This window comes from Hemibagrus wyckioides, unplaced genomic scaffold (genome assembly GCF_019097595.1).
Source record: "Hemibagrus wyckioides isolate EC202008001 unplaced genomic scaffold, SWU_Hwy_1.0 Contig28, whole genome shotgun sequence".
Taxonomy (NCBI): Eukaryota; Metazoa; Chordata; class Actinopteri; order Siluriformes; family Bagridae; genus Hemibagrus; species Hemibagrus wyckioides.
Window position 1 is genome coordinate 158,339 of NW_026690789.1, and position 14,258 is coordinate 172,596.

At 40.5% G+C, this 14,258-nt stretch overlaps 1 non-coding gene across 1 annotated transcript; it reads right to left on the reverse strand.

The window, feature by feature from the left end:
* Positions 1-7,879: 7,879 nt before the first annotated feature.
* Positions 7,880-7,952, reverse strand: trnar-acg (transfer RNA arginine (anticodon ACG)). Its single transcript has one exon. It is a non-coding gene; the product is annotated as a tRNA-Arg (tRNA).
* Positions 7,953-14,258: the final 6,306 nt, after the last annotated feature.

Below are 14,258 nucleotides of genomic sequence, written 5' to 3' on the forward strand. Positions count from 1 at the left end.
TTTAATACACTAAGCATGTAAATCTTTTGTTTCTTAGGGACCATCTTACAGAGAGAGGGGTAACTGATATCGGCCTGAAGCTGCATGCTCTCCGTGAGGCGTTCGCTGTGAGTAAAACCTTTGTTTAGCTGCTGTTTTTGCTCAGGGGAAGTTCACTCTGCTTTAGCTTATATTATGTGCTGTCTTATATTCAGATTCATGAGTAATATGAGTAATTAAGGAATAATAATTAAAAAAACAAGCATCAAAAGCTAATTTTATAACAATCACAGCCTGCTAAAAAAAAGTACATTCTTAGGATAAATATTAAAATAAAATGTACATAATGAAGAGGGCTCTGGGATATGCAGTAGTTGGACATTTGGCCCATGTCATACATCATCTGTGTATCTTTAGTAAAGTACTGGACATGCTGAGGCTTACATACTGCTTCATTTTAGGGTTTAAAATGAGTTTCCACGTAAAAAAAACTGAAGCCAAAGTGATTATTTTGTTTGTTTGTTTTAACAGGATGCAGGTCGTGTACAGCTGGCCTACGAGGCTCTGATTCGTTTCCTGAAGACTCCTTCTTATCAGGACTGGATTGCAGCAGAGCTCTCCGGGTCCTATGTAAGCTTATAAATGCTTGTGTAACATGACAAATGTTTAAATCTAAAAGATTTTGATGTGATAGGAAACAGGACTCCATTATGTAAAGCTAATTTCTTCTTGTAACTTTTCTCTTCTGTGCAGGTCTACCACTACAACTTCGTGGACATCTTTTTCGAGCTGCTTCTATTCGGCTATTTTACAAACAGCTCAATACCTGAGACAGTAAGAGTCTTATCAGGAGATTTAAAAGCCATGCTTGAATGTAGTTTCAGAACATGGTTTATTTTATCTCATTTTATTTTTCCATGTTGTTAACCCTGATATGACATGATATTAATGGAGCTTGTCGTCTTTCTTTCCTAAAGCTTAAGGGAGGATTCTTGGAGCGCCTGTTTGCGCTCATCAGCATGTGGGAGGTAGACGTGTGGAAGCCTGCAGCAAGGACCTACTTTAAAGTGCTTATTGTAAGTGTCTAATATCTTCTGATGCTGTGATCCACAAATTCTCAGTATTGTATCCTAAACTCAGTGACACTATGTTGGATTGTGACAGTGATGATGTAATTTGTCTATAGGATCAGCTTACAGATCTCGCTGAAGTGCTGTTTACTCAGCCCCGGAGTTCTACCAAGACCCAGCAGCCTTAGCCAGCAAACTGAGACCTTTCCTCAGACAGCGTGTCCAGAAGATGATGGACATTTTGTGGAAACTTATCATCCCTTATCAATGTATCCCTCTATCCTTGTCTATATAGATAACTGCTAATAGTAATTAGTATAAATAGTAGCTGCAAATAATATTGTTGTAAATAAACTTATAGTTGTATAGTGTTTATATAGTTTACTTTAATAAATGTTTTCATTTGCTCCTATTACCGTCTCATTCTGATTATTTTTAGTCATCAGTATGTCTATATAATTTTCCTTTAAAAAGCAACACAACACTAAATGAACTTTTCACTCATATACAAATCCTTTTTAAAGAACTTCAGAAACTTTGGTTTACTAAAATGTGAAAAATGACAAATAACATCCAACAAAATTCAGATATTTATAGTCTTTTTAAAGTTTGTTTCCAAAATGTAGAAAAATCTGTAACATTTGGGGAATTGCACATTTACATTTAAGCATCCAGAGCACAGTTGTGTATAAAAAGTCTGAAATCTTGAGATAAAAATCTGAAAATCTAAATTGTAGAGGACTAAAAATGTGGATTTACAGTTTACACCAAATCACACCACTGTAGCACATCATTTTATAATGCAGTTACTCTGAACTCTCAAGGTTACTCTTTAAGAAGAAATAGTTTATAATATCAGTAGTCTTTAAGGTGTTTTCCAAAATAAATAAATAAATAAATAAAAATCCTGTTCATGAAAATGAAGGTTGGTTAGATGTTTAAAATGGAAAGGAATGCTTATTGTCTTTCAGTCATTCCAAAACACTGTTAGTGAAACACTAGAGTGATTTAATTTGTGTGTTTTTAGTACTTTCTAGTTTCTTAACAAAAGTACATTAAAGTACAGTAAATAAAAAATAAAATAAAACTGAACTCTGTTTCTTTCTCCAGTTTGGGCTTCAAGCAGTTTTATTATTTAGAAGGGGATGCTCATGATTTACAGCCATGTCCACAATTTTCTCCATATCATGCATTTATTGCTAGTCCCCCTTTTTTCTTAAGGTTTCAGATCAAGTGACTGACTTTTTCTCACAAGAATTTCCCAGTTTTTAGTTTTGAAGTTTTTAGTTTGGAGGCATTTTTCCTGAACTTTAGTTGATGTTTCTATACTCCTCAGAATTCATTTTGCTTCTGCAATCAGCAGTTCCATCATCAGGCTCATGTTTTACAGATATGATAGCATGCTTAGATCTTGCACAGTTTCTTTTCGCCTCCACATTTTGATCCTGTTTTTGTGGGTAACTATTATTTTACATTTTGCAGTATTTTACATTTTGCATCTGAGAATGTGGGCTTAAACTTTTTGTTTGTGTAGAAATGTAAAACTGTGGAATACAGAGGCAATTAAAGCACACATTATAGAGTTCACTGTGCCTTAACCCATAAGAACCCAGACCCCTTTCTCCTTCAAGGAAAATGATGGGGACATAACACAGACTAAATAGATGCCAAATAACACATTTCTCAACTTTTTTTCAAAATACCACCCCCTACTGTCAGGGATCTGTAATGTTACATATATGTCACAATGGGCATTAAGCAGCCGGACCCATTTCTCATGAAACCCCATGAAATTTGTTTATGTGGCAATAACCTAGGCCAAATGGAAACATTTGAAGCAATTTCTTTCCTCAGTGAAACTAAGACGCACATCACATTTCTCACAGAGGGTGGTGGTTGCATTGATTTTGCAGAATTTGCAACGACCACACTTCACAGGCCAGTGTGCAACCTGGTCCACATGAACATCATCTGGAACTCCAACATGAACTTTCTTGGGAGGTGGTGGTGGAGTTGGTGTTGAGTGATAGACGGCCCCTTTGGGAATGCAGGAGAATAAGGCTAGTTGCAACCTCAGCCTGGAATATCCTTTGTTTCAGTGGCTTGTGGACACCAAGTAGTTTACAGTCACGGCGGGAGATCAGCCATGCATTGACATAGGCAAGCATTATGGTTTGCCAGAACAGGTAGAGGAACCACCTCCGTGACCTCATGTGGTACTTGTACCTTGTGACGCATGCATCTTGGAGGTCAACAAATGTTGTGGGAACAAAAAATCACATGACCTATCACATGACCCACCGGGATGTTCAGTAGGTGTCACTTTAAGACTTCATGAGTTAAAATCAAGGATAAAGCTATAAAAGGACCTTCCCAGGACATTTAAAGGGCTTGTGACACCTGTGTCACCGTGGGTTGTAAAGGGAACATTCTGGATTATGGCATGAGATATACCAGACTGACCACTTTAAAAACAGAAATGGCACAGGATGGTTTTGTTGGTGTAATTAGTGTCAGATATAAAGAGTTAAACAGCATTAAAACAAGATGCAATGGTACATGAACCTGAATGACCTTATAAATCACCTTTCATCCTCTGGAAAAAATCATATCAATCTCTACATCTCTGTTCACTCTTAAACTCTTCCAGTAATCAGTTCTGCTGTTTGTATCACCTCAGATTATGGTCAGACTGAGATGGTCAGACAGATACCATAAGCACAGACACAGCTCACACAGCTTATTTTATATGTCATCATTTGCTCTTAAAGACTTGTCTCATTTGTTTTAAACTGGATTTGAGTGGGCTTGCTGTTTTTATTTTTGCCATAAATATGAAATGACATGATTAGAAATATTACCTTTGTGTGCTATTTAAATAAAACTGCAATTTAAACAATTTAATCCAAGCTGCTGCTGCTGGACCCTTGTGCAAAGCCCTTTACCCCTTAACTGCTCAGCTGTGGAAATGTGAGTTGCTCTGGATAAGAGAGTCTGATAAATCTTGTAAATGTAGATGGTACTGTTTGTTTGTACGCTGATAAAAATATCCAGCCTGATCTAATTTAAACAATGAAGGTAACTTTTTGCATCAGATTATTATGTAGATTAAGATTAGTCTTTGTATTTATTACTTAATTTTCTCTATGCAAGAAATACTTTTTGCTAGTAAAGTCTACTTCATTTAAGCATTTCCTTAGACATTGTTTTGTGTTTTCTCTACTAAACTTTGAGAGTTTCAAAAGTGGATTTTTAATTGAAATATACACACCTGATCCTGGTAGTCAGCAGCAGGTAGGGCAATGATAGTTGGAAATTAACATTATAAACCAAAATAGAGCACAACCTGAGAAAGTGCAGTATAAAACCAACAACTGTCAAGAGCTAGCTCATTATAATCGTCTACCATCAATGGCATCTGTATAGCTTTTAGACATGCAAGATCACCTTGAGATCACATTTCTTGGAGGACATTTTGGTCCACTTCCTCATGCTGGCAGTTGGACCTTACTTCTCATTGCACAACAAAATATTGCAAATACCAACATTACACATAAACACATCATGAACCACGTCTAACGTCCATGTTTCTAGCAAATTCGAGAAAGGAAAGCAGGTCAGAAAGGTCAGTCGGGACTAATCATAACATCTGAACTTTTATAACTTTTACAACTTAGAGAACAAAATTTTCAGTTTTACTCAAATTAGGGTGATGCAAAAATGAGTACACCCCACTGAAAGTCTCTGGAGCAAAGGTAAATTTTAGACTACAAATGTCTAATATTTTTTGTTATATTTTTGTATATTTTTGTTATATTTTTGTACCCTTAAATTGGGGTATTTTAGTATTTTTGTTATATTCCTTCTTATTTTATTTATTACCTGTGCTTGTAGATACTGCTGGTGCCAGATTCCACAGCATACTTCAGAGCTCTTGTAGACTCCAAGCTTTGAAAGGTCTGAGCTGTTTTTGTATCGATAGGGCCTTACACAGTATTAGGCAAGTGGTTTTAATATTATGGCTGATCGGTGTACATCATATCATCTGAGACAGTTATTTGTCATCATGCCCAAACTTAGCAATACATTAAACACCACAAATTGGATGGCAAAATAGACACACCCAATATGCGACCCTATGTCAATGCTTGTATGCGTTATTCTAAGATGCGGTCCCTTATGCAGAATAACGTGTGAGGTCCTTTGTGACTTCTCATTTGCTTTGGGTACGATCAGTCTTGAAGTGAGTTGGCACCATTCTCCAGTCCCTCATCTGGCCAAAAGTGTTACCTTTTGTTAAGGGAATGCAGCTGATGTCTTGCCCAAACTGGAGTATAAGAAAATAAATATAAAGTATATTAGAGCTTCCAGATACAGTGAAATGGCAATAAGTACACAAAGATTCTGCAAAAAATGTGAAAATTTACTATATAATGTTTAATTTATATCTTATATCTATTATATCTTGTGTTTAATACTCAAAATGTGAATAACCTGCAGGATGCTGCGCTACTCCCAAAGATGACTGGAAATTGTGGATAGTTTCCTGCAGTATCTGTCTTTCTCTTCCCTGAAATTCATATGATATTATAACAAAACCGTCTATAAACCTGGGACCAGATTAGACAACGCTGACTAGCAGTTTTTAAAAACACACCTTTCCAGCATTAAGTTCAGAAATGGCTGCCAGAATCTGTTGTCTGGGCCCGTCTGTTTTAATCCCCAGCTCCTGCAGATCTCCATCAGTCCAGAGTCAAAGGCCTCCATGTCTACCTGCAAATAAAACAATACAGGTAATTTACAGAGATGAAAAAATCACATATGATTTATGCACAATTTACTGAGTACAGCTCTAAGTCTACTTTGACAAGACTCTACAGGCTACAGGTGTAACTGCCATCTTCATGTTGCTTCACTGAAGTCCTATGTGGTCTGGGATTTGGTTGGGCCATTTAAGGACATTTAGAAAGTTGTTCCAAAGCCACTCCAGGGTTGTCTTGGATATATTCATGTTGTCGTTCTGAAAGGTTAAACCTTGTCTTAAAATCTGAGGCTGTGTCCACTGTGGAGCAAGTTTTCTTTAAGAACCTCTCTGTTTTTCGGCTGCATTCACCCTTCCCTTAATTCTGACCCGTCTTTCCCCTCCTGCCACTGAGAAGTACTCCTGCCAACACCATGCTTCACAATAACAGTGGTATGGCCCAAATATTGAGCAGTGCTTATATTCAGCAGCAGTTTTCATTTAGCTATTCCAACATAAAGCTCTTACTGATGGAGAACTTCTGAGATGGCTGTACTTCCAGCAAGTTCTCCCTTTTCTGCAGAGGACTTCTAAAGCTGTTAAAGTTGTCAGTGGGCTTTTGTTTTCTCTCTGATCAAAGCCATTCTAACCTGGTTACTGAGTTTGGCTGGATATCCTGTTGATTCCAAACATTTTTCCACAATGATAGAACCCACTGTGCTCCTTGGAACATTCAACACCTTAGATATGGTTTATACCTTTACCCTGCTCTGTCTTGACACAATTTGCTCAGGGTGGTCTATGTATTTTGTAGATAGATGTGTTCATTTCTGAATACCCTGTCTACGTTCATGGTCCAGAACCATATTGGCTTTTGTATGTTAGAGACTGGTAAACTGCAATAGTGTGAATGAGAGTACATTCCTACACACCATAAAGTCTGATCATCTTCATTTGCACTGACCTTCATCAGTGATGCTGCCACTGCTGGAGCCACCACTACTTTTAGAACATGGTTGGGAAGAAGCAGAAGACAGGGTTTCACCAATTAGAGGCTTAGGAGTTGGGGATGGCGATGGAGTCAGGGTAGGGGATGTACTCTTAGATGTGGAGGAATTCCCAGACTGAGGTCTCTTTTTCAGATCAACCTTCTGTGGAGATTGTAGGCTAGTGTTAGGTTAGATTGATGGATGACACTGTAATTATGCGAATACATTTGACTTGAATGACACATCATTAGCGCGCCAAGATCCATCGATTGCCGTGGGCGGGCCATTGTTGCGATTAGCGGAGAACGATAAAATTGCGAGAGATTCGACTGGCTCGCTATGGGCGCGGCCATCATTGTCTGTCCATCTTTTTCAGCGCAGGGATTGGGGAAGAAAGATGTAACGGGCTGATGTGATTGGGCGAAAGATTTCCCGGGTGAGCTGTGATTGGCGGCTGACCCAGACTATCGTTCTTCAGGTAGCACCACTGGCCCATGGGAGCCTTAGGGGAGCCTACTAATAAATAAGTGATGACAAATCAGTTATGTAACGCGTTTTGCGCTGTGAATTGAAATGAACACAACACCAACATGCTGCTGGCTGCAATCAGTGATCGTTTTTGGTTTCTGTTGAGGAAGCGTTCCCAGCCGTTATTAACTGAGCGATTTGGTGAACTCCTTGCCAGTTCTGCGGGCAATCCAATAAAGTCACGTTCCCATACCGGAGTCAAACCCGGGCGAAAACCAGGAATCCTGACCGCTAGACCATATGGGAGGGCTCCCTGGGAGAGTTGAGATCGGCATTTTACTCGACCACCAAGCAGTTTGAGCTCCAGCGGTATCATCCAGAGCTTTGTATGGGAACCTTGCATTGCAGAGCACAAAATCGGCCAGCGCTGACCGAACATCCAGCTACTCAAGCTGTCACTCCAGCGGAAGATCAGCTGCTAGACAGAGCGTGGGCTGGTGTTCCTGGTGCAGAAAACCAGCGTACCTCCCAGTACAGGACTCTCTGCATTTCAGGGATTGTGGGAGGTGTTACTCTGCCAGCAATTCGGCAGCTGGAGTTTGTGGCACACCTCTGGGCTCTTAAAAGGAAGCCGAGCCAGCCAGGAGTCGAACCTAGAATCTTCTGATCCGTAGTCAGATGCGTTATCCATTGCGCCACTGGCCCATGTGAGCTTTAAGGGAGCGGGTACTACCTGTTTATGCTTTTCAAGTGACAAAGCGGCCAGAGGTCAAAAGCCATGCCTAGCGTTCAATGGTGATGTGGAAAAGCCAATGTCGTGACTCGGATTCGAACCAGGGTTGCTGCAGCCACAACGCAGAGTACTAACCACTATACGATCACGGCACCCCATGCACCTGGGCCGGCAGGTAAAAGGAGCTGCTACATGTTGTGATATGCGTTCTGGCGCCCCTCTGGCCAGTGTATACATAATTTATATTAATGTTTTGTTTGCTGATGTAAACGATTGTGATTATATTTAGTCAGTTAGTTAGTTAGTTAGTCTCTAAACTCAAATTCAGTTTCTTCTGTACATATTTGACATACACTATTTTTTGGTTTGTATAACTGTATATATATATAATCAGAAAGAGGACATTCTTTAAAAAAGAGATTTGATTTGAAACCATAACTGCTATCAGGTCCATGCTGAACACCTTCTGACCAATCCAAATCAAGTATAAATTTTAATCTCAATACTGCACATAATTATCAAATAAAAGTCTATCAAGCTGTTATCCAAAAGTCTGAAATAATGTTTCTCTTAAGTGTTTTAAAAAAAAATCCATATTTTGGTGTGATTTATACACATGGGTTTGTCCATTCTGACTTTTGGACGCTTTATTATGTCCATTTTATGATGAAACAGGAAAAGACTTTGAAAATCATCTGTCATTTTCTGATCATGTTAAATATCAACACAACTAGACTGAAATATACAGGTAAGATCTGCAACTAATTGTAACATGAACAGAGCAAGATATAAACTGATATCTACTGGTTTCCTGTCAGGGTTGTGGACTGTTTTCTGCCCACTAGAGGCCCCCACTGCCTTTTGTTGGTGTCCAGTCTCTGTCATTATGTCTAATAGGTGTCTCCTGTGCTTTGTTTAGGTTTGTGTATTTAAGTCACCCTTTTCCTCCACAAATACTTTGCTTAGTGTTTCCTGTACCTTGATTAAGTCTAGGTCAGCCGTGTGCTCTGTTTTATGGCCTTGTTCTTAAAAGACTTTGTGCATCTGGTATAGTTCTTTGTTTTGATTGATTGACAAGTGCTCTTTTGAACGCCTTATGGATTTATTTTGTGGACTAATTAGAATGACTTTTTGGAAGTATTGACTTTGTTTTTGATTAGACTCCTGTGAACCTTTTGTATGCTTTTGGATTAACCTTGTGGATTTTGGGGATTTATTCTTTGGAACTACTGTCAAGTCTTTTGAGCTGACTTGTTGGATTTGTTTTGTGGATTATTTGACCTGCATTATTATCTAATTAAAGATAAGTAAACATTTCTCCAGAACTGTGATCTGGTTATCTGCATTTGTGTTCAGCCCCCTTTGATTGTGTTCAAGTTTTCTCACTAGTCCTGCCCTCAGTCGCTGCCATAACCCTATGTTCCTTCATTGGACCACTTTTGATAGATACTGACTACTGCAGACTGGGAACATGCCCCAAGAGCTGCAGTTTTGGAGATGCTCTGATCCAGTTGTATAGCCATCACAATTTGGCCCTTCTCCATACACTCGCCCATTTTTTCTGCATTTTCAGCAACACATCAGCTTTGAGGACAAAATAGTTTACTTGCTGTCTAATCCCACCCCCTAACAGGTGCCATGATGGTGTACAGAGGGGATGGACTCCTCACAGGGGGTGGGACTAGGTGATTCCCCTCACTCTCACTCATACTGACTTATATAATAGATATATAAATAAAAAAGGTCTGTCTCTAAATATCTGAGCTTTTCTTTCTTATTAATTCTTATTTTTACACATACACACTGTTTGCACAGTAAAGTGTGTGTATATACACACACACACTACCGGTCAAAGTTTTAGAACAGCCCAATTTTTCCAGTTATTTATTGCAATTCAAATCGTTCAAGTCCAATGAATAGCTTGAAATGGTACAAAGGTAAGTGGTGAACTGCCAGAGGTTAAAAAATAGGTAAGGTTACCCAAAACTGAAAAATAATGTACATTTCAGAATTATACAAAAAGGCCTTTTTCAGGGAACACAAAATGGGTTAACAATTTAAAGCTGTTCTGCAGCAATGGAGGTTGATCAAGCCTTGAAAGCTGGTGCTACTAATTCCTCCAGGTGTTCCAGCTTTTCTGGATTACTTACAACCCCCTCTGTCTGCATAAAAGCAGTGTTGGAACACACTGTGGTACCATACCCTCGTGAGCATCAGTTGAACAGTATTGTACTGCAGAAAGTAGCATGTTGCTACAAAAATGGCAAGAAAAAGGCAATTAACAACGGAAGAGAGACAGACCATCATAACACTTAAAAATGTAGGTCTTTCCTACAGAGAAATTGCAAAGAAAGTCAAGGTGTCAGTGAGTACAGTTTCCTTCACCATCAAAGGCACTCAGAAACTGGGGCAAACTCTGACAGGAAGAGGTCTGGCAGACCCAAAGCCACAACTGAATCAGAGGACAAATTTCTGAGAGTTAACAGTTTGCGTGATAGGCAGCTCACAGGACAACAGCTTCAAGCACAGCTTGATAGTGGTCGTAGTAAGCAAGTCTCAGTTTCAGCTGTGAAGAGAAGACTTTGAGCTGCAGGTTTGACAGGACGAGTTGCAGCAAGAAAGCCATTACTAAGACGTCAGAATAAGACAAAGAGGCTTGCCTGGGCCATGAAACACCGTCATTGGACTACTGAAGACTGGAAGAAGGTATTATGGACTGATGAATCAAAATTTGAAATCTTCAGTTCATCACGCAGGATCTTTGTGCGCCCGTCGAGTAGGCGAAAGGATGGTTCCACAGTGTGTGGCATCAACTGTCAAACATGGAGGAGGAAGTGTGATGGTCTGGGGCTGTTTTGCTGGATCCAGGGTCGGTGACTTGTACAGAGTGAGAGGCACCCTGAACCAAAACGGCTACCACAGCATTCTGCAGCGCCATGCAATACCCTCTGGTATGCACCTAGTTGGTCAGGGGTTCATCCTACAGCAAGATAATGACCCAAAACATAAGTCCAAGCTATGCCAGAACTACCTCAGGAAAAAGAACAAGATGGTAAGCTTGAAAACATGGAGTAGCCAGCACAGTCTCCAGACTTAAACCCCATGGAGCTGGTTTGGGATGAACTGGACAGAAGAGTGAAAGCAAAGCAACCAAGTGCCACACATTTATGGAAACTTCTGCAACAGATTTGGGAAGAACTTTCTGAAGAATATTTGATTTCTATTGTAGAAACAATGCCACGAGTGTATTCAGCTGTTAGATCTGCCAAAGGTGGCTACTTGATGAGTCAAAAGTTTAGAACACATTTTGGTCTAGAAATTGATTCCATGATTTCTTTTTAACTCCAGTTGCTTATTTGTACTATGCTTTCATTTCAGAGTGCAATGAGACATTAAACTGAATAATTTTCAATAAAAAACTGGAAAAATTGGGGTGTTCTAAAACTTTTGAACAGTGGTGTATACACATGCATAAACTTTTAAGCCATTACATTATGACCACCTGTCTAATATTGTTAGTCCTCCTTTTGCTGCCAAAGAGCCCTGCAGCCCTGACCCATAGAGGTGTGGTCTTCACTAGATCTCTGAATGAATATATACATACACTATATTGCCAAAAGTATTCGCTCACCTGCCTTGACTCGCATAAGAAATTAAGTGACATCCCATTCCTAATCCATAGGGTTCAATATGACGTCGGTCCACCCTTTGCAGCTATAACAGCTTCAACTCTTCTGGGAAGGCTGTCCACAAGGTTTAGGAGTGTGTTTATGAGAATTTTTGACCATTCTTCCAGAAGCGCATTTGTGAGGTCACACACTGATGTTGGGCGAGAAGGCCTGGCTATCAGTCTCCACTCTAATTCATCCCAAAGGTGTTCTATCGGGTTGAGGTCAGGACTCTGTGCAGGCCAGTCAAGTTCATCCACACCAGACTCTGTCATCCATGTCTTTATGGACCTTGCTTTGTGCACTGGTGCACAGTCATGTTGGAAGAGGAAGGGGCCAGCTCCAAACTGTTCCCATAAAGTTGGGAGCATGGAATTGTCCAAAATGTCTTGGTATGCTGAAGCATTCAGAGTTCCTTTCACTGGAACTAAGGGTCCAAGCCCAGCTCCTGAAAAACAACCCCACACCATAATCCCCCTCCACCAAACTTAACACTTGGCACAAGGCAGTCACAGAAGTACCGTTCTCCTGCCAACCGCCAAACCCAGACTCGTCCATCAGATTGCCAGATGGAGAAGCGCGATTCGTCACTCCAGAGAACAGCGTCTCCACTGCTCTAGAGTCCAGTGGCGGCGTGCTTTACACCACTGCATCCGGCGCTTTGCATTGCACTTGGTGATGTATGGCTTGGATGCAGCTGCTCAGCCATGGAAACCCATTCCATGAAGCTCTCTGCGCACTGTTCTTGAGCTAATCTGAAGGCCACATGAAGTTTGGAGGTCTGTAGTGATTGACTCTACAGAAAGTTGGCGACCTCTTCACACTATGCGCCTCAGCATCCGCTGACCCCGCTCCGTCAGTTTACGTGGCCTACCACTTCGTGGCTGAGTTGCTGTCGTTCCCAAACACTTCCACGTTCTTATAATACAGCTGACAGTTGACTGTGGAATATTTAGGAGCGAGGAAATTTCACGACTGGATTTGTTGCACAGGTGGCATCCTATCACAGTTCCACGCTGGAATTCACTGAGCTCCTGAGAGTGACCCATTCTTTCACAAATGTTTGTAAAAACAGTCTGCATGCCTAGGTGCTTGATTTTATACACCTGTGGCCATGGAAGTGATTGGAACACCTGATTCTGATTATTTGGATGGGTGAGCAAATACTTTTGGCAATATAGTGTATATAAAAATAAATAAATAAATTTCATTCAGAGATCTACTGAAGACCACACCTCTATGGGTCAGGGCTGCAGGGCTCTTTTGGCAGCAAAGGAGGACTAACAATATTAGACAGGTGGTCATAATGTTATGGCTTAAAAGTTTATGCATATATATATACACTACTGGTCAAAAGTTTTAGAACACTCCAATTTTTCCAGTTTTTATTGAAAATTATTCAGTTTAATGTCTCATTGCACTCTGAAATGAAAGCATAGTACAAATAAGCAATTGGAGTTAAAAAGAAATCATGGAATCAATTTATAGACCAAAATGTATTCTAAACTTTTGACTCATTGAAGTAGCCACCTTTGGCAGATATAACAGCTGAACACACTCGTGGCATTCTTTCTACAATAGAAATCAAATATTCTTCAGAAAGTTCTTCCCAAATCTGTTGCAGAAGTTTCCATAAATGTGTAGCACTTGTAGCTTTGCTTTCACTCTTCTGTCCAGTTCATCCCAAACCAGCTCCATGGGGTTTAAGTCTGGAGACTGTGCTGGCCACTCCATGTTTTCAAGCTTACCATCTTGTTCTTTTTCCTGAGGTAGTTCTGGCATAGCTTGGACTTATGTTTTGGGTCATTATCTTACTGTAGGATGAACCCCTGACCAACTAGGTGCATACCAGAGGGTATTGCATGGCGCTGCAGAATGCTGTGGTAGACGTTTTGGTTCAGGGTGCCTCTCACTCTGTACAAGTCACCAACCTGAGAGTGAGGGAATCATCTAGTCCCACCCCCTGTGAGGAGTCCATCCCCTCTCAGGACCCCATCCCCTGTGAGGAGTCCATCCCCTCTCAGGACCCCATCCCTGTGAGGAGTCCATCCCTCTCAGGACCCCATCCCCTTTGAGGAGGCCACCACTTTCAGGGAGTCCACAGCCTTCAACAGTTCCTTTGCCCCAGCCTTATTTCAATATCGACATCCACAACATTGTGGCTGGTATGTACTATGCTCCTGCCACAATGATAACTCCTGTCCCACACCAGGGCATAAGGAGGAGGCGGGACGAAGAGGATGGCAATCAAGAAGCCCCTCTGAGTAGACGGCAGCGTGTGGATCCTGATGGGGAGGTGGAGTTCATCAGGACGCCTGTCCTAGTCCCCACTTGGGTAGTTAGTATTTTTGTGAACGAGATGTAACTTTAAAAAGCTCAGTCTTCACCTCATGTTCATCACCTCGTATTCATGATGTAAGGTATGTATCTGTGGTAAGTATGTGTGGTAAGTATTTCACCCCTAGATTTCAGCATTAGTCTCATCTCTATCATAATCTATAAATGTAAACCATTTTAATGATTGTAGAATTGTAGAAAATGTCTGCTGGTTTTTACATTTAGTTTTTGTTAAATGTATAGGATCTTTAGATTATTAATGTTCATTTATTT